The sequence below is a fragment of the Colobus angolensis genome, unplaced genomic scaffold (genome assembly GCF_000951035.1).
Source record: "Colobus angolensis palliatus isolate OR3802 unplaced genomic scaffold, Cang.pa_1.0 Scaffold65, whole genome shotgun sequence".
Classification (NCBI taxonomy): Eukaryota; Metazoa; Chordata; class Mammalia; order Primates; family Cercopithecidae; genus Colobus; species Colobus angolensis.
In genome coordinates, this window is record NW_012120154.1 from 1190462 (window position 1) to 1198998 (window position 8537).

The window sequence follows — 8537 nt, forward strand, 5'->3', positions numbered from 1 at the left end:
ATGGTCTCGATCTCCTGACCTCGTGATCCGCCCGTCTCGGCCTCCCAAAGTGCTGGGATTACAGGTTTGAGCCACCGCGCCCGGCCTTTTTTTTTGAGACAGAGTCTCGCTCTGTCACCCAGGCTAGAGTGCAGTGGTGGATCTCAGCTCACTGTAACCTCTGCCTTCCAGGTTCAAATGATCCTCCCACCTCAGCCTCCCAACTAGCTGGGATTACAGGCACATACTACCATGACCAGCTAATTTTTATATTTTTAGTAGAGATGGGGTTTATCCATGTTGGCCAGGCTGGTCTCAAACCCCTGACCTCAAGTGATCCACCTGCCTCGGCCTCCCAAACTGTCAGGATCACAGGCGTGAGCCAACATGCCTGGCCTCAAATCTGATCATTTTTGTTGCTCCTGCTGACTCATTCACTGTAGCTCAGTTTTTTGAGTGTTTTATGACTTTTCATTTTGGACTTCTGAATAATTTTATTTGTGAGACATATTTGAGTCCTAAGTAAGGTATATTTTTCTCCTGAGGAGATTTATGTTGCTCTGGCAGGTTCCTGGAGGCACTACTAACCCAAGAACAATTTAAATTCCATACTGCACAGATAGTACGAATTCAAGTCTCACTCCCATACACAGGCCAGTTTGTGGTTATGAATTCTCAAGGAAAGTTTTTATTTAAGTTTCATTATAAAAAATGTTAGACACAGAAGTAGATGATAATATAATGAACCTTCATGGGCTCATTGTCAGCTTAAACAGTTAACTCCCGGCCAACACTCTTTCACCTGTATCCCTTACTGGTATCCCTGCCTCTGCATTAGTTTTAAAGCAAGGACATTTCATTGGTAAATACATTTGTAAATACCTATCTCTAATATATTTTTAAAAACCTTTAAAATTCCTAATACCATCATTCCACTTTAAAAACATTAGTAAGAGTCCCAATACCATCAAGTAATCAGTCAAACTTCCAACTGTCTCATAAATGTCACACAAGACTTTCTTTGCTTTGCTGTGCTTTTTTTTTTTTTCCTTTGCAATTTATTTGTTGAAGAAACCAGCTTGCTTGTTGAAGAAACCAGAGCGAAACATAGTCTGGATTTTTCTGACTGTATCCCATGGTGGTACTAATATGCTACCCTGTCCTCTGTAATTCTTATAAATTATTATATAGCTCTAGAAGCCAGATGTTTGTATAGGAAAGGGATGGTATATGGTTAACGTAGTGTTAGCAAATGGTATCAAATAGCTTTTTAAAAAAATATCATCATGCTTTGGGAGGCCAAGGTGGGCAGATCACAAGGTCAGGAGATCGAGACTATCCTGGCTAACATGGTGAAACCCTGTCTGTACTAAAAACACACAAAAAAGTTAGCCGGGCGTGGTGGCGGGCGCCTGTAGTTCCAGCTACTCAGAGGCTGAGGCAGGAGAATGGCATGAACCCGGGAGGCGGAGCTTGCAGTGAGCCGAGATGGCGCCACTGCACCCCAGCCTGGGCAAGAGAGTGAGACTCTGTCTCCAAAAAAACAAAAAACAAACAAACAAAAAACTTTATTGGTATTCAGATTGTCTCATCATTGGCTGAAGAGAGTCTTCTCATGTATGTTCTTTGGTTCTTTTGATGTGATCCTGGTCACAGTCTTTTATGACTTCCTTGTTATGTGGTGTAACCAGAAGTTCTACGTTTACCTTGTACAGTTCCTGTTCTAGACCTGTATCAGTGATTTCTCCAAATAGCCCTGCTTCCTGTTAGTGAGAATTGGTATTCCAAGACCACAATTTGGGCACTAGGGTTACACACTGCTACTAGGTCACTGTTTATAGGATTTTTCAATTGAATGGGTTAGGAAGTGTCTTTTGTCTAAGATAAAATATATCAATAATTCATATCACAACTTATAATTCAAGATTAAGTTAATCGAGAGAATGGGAAGATAAGTCAAAGACTGGGAGAAAACACAAAGACGTATCTGATAAAGGAGTGCTATCCAAAATATACAAAGAATTATTAAAACTCAGCAATAAAAATGAACAACCTGATTAAAAACGTTCAAAAGACCTGAACAGACACCTCACTGAAGAAGATACACAGATGGCAAATAAGGATATGAAAAGATACTCAACATCATATGTCATTAGGGAATTACAAATTAAAAAAAAAAAAAAAAACAATGAGATGCCACTACACACCTATTAGATGCCCAAAATGCAGAACACTGACAACACCTAATACCGGTAACGATGTGGAGAAACAGGAATGCTCCTTCATTGCTGGTGGGAATGCAAAACCATATGGCCAGTTTGTAAGACAAGTTTGGCAGTTTCTCACAAAACTAAACTTACTCTTACCATTCAATCCAGCAATTGCACTCCTTGACATTTGGTCAAATGAAGTGAAAACTTGTATTCCCACAAAAACTCACATATGGTGTTTGTAGCAGCTTTATTCGTAATTACTAAAACTTGGAAGCAACTAAGACGGCCTTCAATAGGTGAATGGATAAACTGGAGTACATCCAGGCAATGGAATGTTATTCATGCTAAAATGAGCTATCAAGCCATGAAAAGATGTGAAGAAACCCTAAAATACATACTACCAAGTGAAAGAAGCCAACATGAAAAGGCCGTGTGATTCCAACTACCTAACATCTGGAAAAGAAAAATCTATGGAGACAGTAAAAAGATCAGTGGTTGCCAGAAGACAGGGAGATGGAGGGATGACTAGGTGGAGCAGAGAAGACTGAGAGCACTGAAACCACTCTGCGATTCTATGATGGATACATGCCATCCCACATTTGTCCAAACCCATGGAATGTGCAACACCAAGAGTGAACCCTAATGCAAATGAACTTTGAGTAATAACGGTGTGTCAATGTAAGTTCCTCAACTATAACAAATAGACCTTTCTGGTGTGGGATGTGACACTGGGGGAGGCTGGCAGGGACAGGGAACAGGCAAATATGAGAACTCTATACTTTCTGCGTAATTTTACTGTGACCCTAAAACTGCCAATAAAAAAAAAAAAAGTCTTAGGCCGGGCGCAGTGGCTCACACCTGTAATCCCAGCAATTTAGGAGGCTGAGGAGGGTGGATCATTTGAGGTCAGGAGTTCACAACCAGCGTGGCCAACATGGTGAAACCCCATCTCTACTAAAAATACAAAAATTCACTGGGTGTGGTGGCGTGTGCCTGTAATCCCAGCTACTTGGGAGGCTGAGGCAGGAGAATCGCTTGAACCCAGGAGGCGGAGGTTGCAGTGAGCCAAGATCGCACCAATGCACTCCAGTCTGGGTGACAAAGAGAGACTCCGCCTCAAAAAAAAAAAAAAAAGAAAAGAAAAAAGAAGTCGATAAAAAAATCAAGTTAATAGGGTTTTATTTAACCTCTTTTATTTTCTATTTCTACCTCCTTTCACCCAAGTTGGGAATCTGGATCTCAAAACACTGGAAATGATAAAGTACCACATAATTACTCATTTGCTTTTTCTGACAATATACACTTACACAACAATCTCAAAACAGCACTAACAAGATCACCGGTATGTTCCACATGAGTACAAAAATTTAGGTTTATTTGTTTCTCATTTTCCATTAAAAAAACTATAAACCATATTTAAAGCAGTCTAGCTTCTATCCCTATCCCCTCTACCCTATTTCCTTCCTCCTTCTCTCATAATTTTTAAGCTTTTATGATTTAACATTCCATTAAAAAATATAAATTGGCTGGGCACGGTGGCTCACACATGTAATCCCAGCACTTCCGGAGGCCAAGGTGGGTGGATCACCTGAGGTCAAGAGTTTGAGACCAGCCTGACCAACATGGTGAAACCCTGTCTTTACTAAAACAAACACACACATACACACACACAAAATTAGCTGGGCATAGTGGCAGGCACCTATAATCCCAGCTACTCAGGAGGCTGAGGCAGAAGAATTGCTGGAATCTGGGAGGAAGAGGTTGCAGTAAGCTCAGATTGCACCCTGCACTCCAGCCTGGGCAACACCACGAGATTCCATCTCAAAAACAACAACAACAACAAAGAAAACAAACAAATAAATTGCAGATACTGAGATCAAAATACATAGAAGCTCTTGCATTCATAGTAAGTGGAAGAACAGAGCACAAAGACCACTGGGTCTGTAGTTAAGAAAGCCTGGTGTCCAGTTACCACTTCACCACCTATTAGCTGGCCTTGAGGAACTACCTAATTTTTCAGAGGTTCAGTTCCTTTTCTGTATGATGTGAAAAATATAAACATCCACCTTATAAGGTCGCTGTGAGGATCAGATGAGATATGAAAGCCTTTTAAAGGTGCAACTATATATGAGTGCATCCTTGGAGTGAAGGTTTCTGAAGACTAGCCATAAATAATTTCGTTTATTAAAAGTTTCTTTCACTCTTAAGTACAAGCTAAGCAGGAATAATTTTTAAAACATTTCTTTATTAACAAAGGACCCTCGAGAAATAGGAGAGAAAAGCTGAACTCAGAGTTCCCAGTATCTCCCAGGAGGACCAAGAGGTCCTGAAAAGTATTATGTCTGGTCCTTAGTCTGTGTCACCAAAGGCTGTACATCTGTGGCTGTAACCGAGACGGAGGCCAACAGCAGCCTCTGTGATCAGGTCCCTGCCTACATCTCCAGCTCCTCTCCTAATTCCCTGCCTCCCTCTCAGTCTCCAGCCTCACCAGCATTGCCAGGTCCCCTAAGGCTTCAAGCTCGTTCCTCCCTCAGGACCTTCACACATAGCTAGCCCCTTTGTTTTGAAGGCTCTGGATCCCTATGATCACCCGGCCGATGCCTACTTTCCTTCAAATCTTTGCTTAAATGTTACTTTGTCAGAAAGGCCTTTCTGTCCTCTCAGACTAAGCCAGCCCCCGCAAGTTAATCACTCTTACAGCTCCCTGTATTTTTCCTAAAATGTACTTATCAGGGTTTGGAATTACACATATAATTGTCTTTCTCCCACTAGAAAATGGTCAGTTTAGCATGTGTGTCTGTTATTTCTTTATTCTCAGTTCCTAGTATCATGCCTGGTATTACTCTGGCACTCAGTATTTGTTGAATGAATAACTGAATTAATGAAAAGCTTAACATATCATGTATAAAACTGTTGAATTAGATCCTGAACACTCGGAAAGAGGGAAGGATCAAGTTGTTACATACTGAAAAAAAATTCTACATTCCAGAGTCTTCCCATAAGGGGGCAATATTCCATTCTCCTCTAACTTGATTCATAATTTACATATACAATCATTCTAATGATATATTTCCATTTCGTATCTATAATGAGTTTTTATGATCAAAATATCCAGAAACACATTACTAACACCAAACACAAAACTAAGCTTTTCACTAGTGATGCAGTATAAGCTGAGGATACATAATAAAGTGAAATTTAGGCCGGGCGCGGTGGCTCAAGTCTGTAATCCCAGCACTTTGGGAGGCCGAGACGGGTGGATCATGAGGTCAGGAGATGGAGACCATCCTGGCTAACACGGTGAAACCCTGTCACTACTAAAAAATACAAAAAACTAGCCAGGCGAGGTGGCGGGTGCTTGTAGTCCCAGCTACTCGGGAGGTTGAGGCAGGAGAATGGCGTTAACCTGGGAGGCGGAGCTTGCAGTGAACTGAGATCCAGCCACTGCACTCCAGCCCCGGGTGACAGAGCGAGACTCTGTCTCAAAAAAATAAAATAAAATAAAATAAAGTGAAATTTTCCAAACAAAACACCATGCCCTCCCAAAAATGCCAGGAAGAAGACTTGTGTCTGTGAGAGGGGAGCCTACAGGGACAGGGGACCTGGAGATAAAAAAAAAGACTTAAGAAACATATCAAACACATGCTATAATGATAACCTTTAAACACTGCCTCATTTTTACATAGCTGGAAATATGAAAAGCCTATTAGCATCTCTCTTCACTGGACATTATAAACAAAGTATGGCAGAGAGAGGACACACAATTTTAAAGGAGAGTTAAGGCTTCCTTTTATTTCTACCTAAAGCCTTTGTTTTCCTTTTTCTCTAACAAACGAAAACATTCCATATTTCATAAATTAAGAAAAACTGAATTTCTATCCATTGAAATTCAAGGTGAAAGAAGACATTTTTTGAACTCTACAGATACTCTGATAAGCATCTATTAAAAAGTCTCTCATCCATGTTCAAGCACCCAAAATGTGCCTCCATATATTCTTTCCTGCTGAAAAGAAAGAGAGCTCCCTGAAGAAATGACTGAGGGTTGACACAGAAGATGCATGAGATGAACCTAAACGTATCATCATATCAAAAAGGAAGGACACTATAAAAAGTCTTCAGAAACCAACTTGAAGGGGCTCCTCCCACTAGTCAAGGATGGGATCATTTGAGCATCAATAAAAAATAATCATTGCAATGGATTCACATCTATGAAATATGATGAAATCCGTGAGTTCATAATGAAACACATATATTTTAAGACCTTACTGGTCTCTTTTGGAGGATACTAGGGAATCAATTTATTACTACGAAAACTGGTAAATAAGAGAAAGAATCAATCATTTAATCTGTCTTTCCTAAATGGCATATATCTCAGATTAACCACAGAGTGGATAAGAGACTATTTCTGGCTAAGCACAGTGGCTCATGCCTGTAATCCCAGCACTCTGGGAGGCTGAGGTAGGAGAACTGCTTGAGCCCAGGAGCTTGAGACCAGACTAGACAACATGGCAAGACCCTGTCTCTACAAAAAAATTAAAAATTAGCCAGGCGTGGTGGTGTGCACCTGTGGTACCAGCTACTAGAGGGGCTGAGGTGGGAGGATCACTTGAGCCTGGGAGGTTTAGGCTGCCTTGAGCCATGTTTGTACCACTGCACTGCAGACTGGACAAGAGAACAAGACCCTGTCTCAACAAAGACAACAACAAAAATAGTTTGTCTAGCTAATAAACGAAGACAAGTGACTTAGAATATTACCATTTTGTAAACCCTAATAAATTAACATATCTCAGTATTGCTCTTCAATAGCTGTTAACATCATAATAAGACAAGATGAAACAACTGGTTATTATGTGCCTCTTGATGGAAGTAAACACCACCACCTATAAAATATTCTTGCCAAACAAAAACAACGTGAATTAGATCAAGCCTCCTCTGGATATAACTACAAGTTTACATAAAATTCAAGGTAAAGGAACACTCTTCCTTGTACTCTGAACAGACACAATTAGCAAAATCGAGAATGTAAGAAACTATAGGATAAACAACCAGGTTTCTTTATAAGATAAATCGAGGGGAAGAAGAGTGAGGGAAGCTACAGATAAAGAAGCTTAGGGAACATTAACCGGATACTATGTTGTTCCCTTTTTTGGATCCTAATGCAAATAAACAAAATTTAACAACTAAAACAAATTTTTAAAGACTCTGAATTTTTTGTAATATTAAGGAATTACATTTTTAGATGTGATAACTGTACAAGGCTTAAGTGTTTTTTTAAAAAAGTCCTTGCCTTTTAGAGAGACACACTAGGATATTTATGAATGAAAACATGTATGTGTGAGGGCTGCAGTCATCTACAGGTTTGTCTGGGGCTGGAAGATCTTCTTCCAAAACAAAGCACTCACATGGTAGCTGTTAGCTGGAGTTCCTCTCCATGCAAGCCTTTCCACAGGCTTCTTAAATGTCCTCACAACACAGCAGTCTGGCTTCCCTCAGAGCAAGTACTCTACAAAAGGGAGGCAGAAGCTGCAATGACCTAACAATGGAAATCACAAACCATCATTGCCACGATATTCCAATGGTTACACAGGTTATCCCTATTCAGCAGGACAGAGGACTACATAAAGGCATGAATACCAGAAGGCAAGGACCATTGGGCCATCTTGGCGGCTGGCTAGCACACCAAGGCACTTAGAATTAACATACATCATACATGCACCAAACTCCTGGGCATGATTTTCAAAACCCTTCATCATCTGACTCCTACTGCGCTCTAACCTCATTTCATCCCACCCTTTCTCAGCCCAGTAAGCTCCAGCCTTCCTAGCTTCCTTTCTTTTCCTCAAAGGCGAGGGATTTGTACCTACTTCAGAGCCTTTATATTAGCTGCTTCCTCAGACTGGATTAATTCTCTCCACTTACCATTTTATCCAGATCTGAGCATAAATATCACTCCTCAGGCCACCAAGTCTAAAAGACCATCTATCCTCTTTCTGTCCCAGAACTCAATTTTTTTTTTTTTTTTTTTTTTTTTGCCATCTGACATTTGAGCACATCTGGCTCAGGGTTAAACTCTCTGGCACAATGAGTCACTATGGTTAACATACCTTTAATCTTCAAAGGCATAACCTAGCCCAACACCCTGGCCTTGCAGCTGTGGAAACTGCTCAGCTCCAAGGACCCTTTCCTTCATTCCGCCTCACCCACACTCTACCACTGTCACATCAAACTCAGCTCACCTTGTACTACCAAATTCAATTCACGGTGTCAATATTTCAGCTCACTGGCTCAAGCGTCCCATGCAAATAACTTTTCAACTGCCATGGGTCCTTCTATCCCTTGACCCCA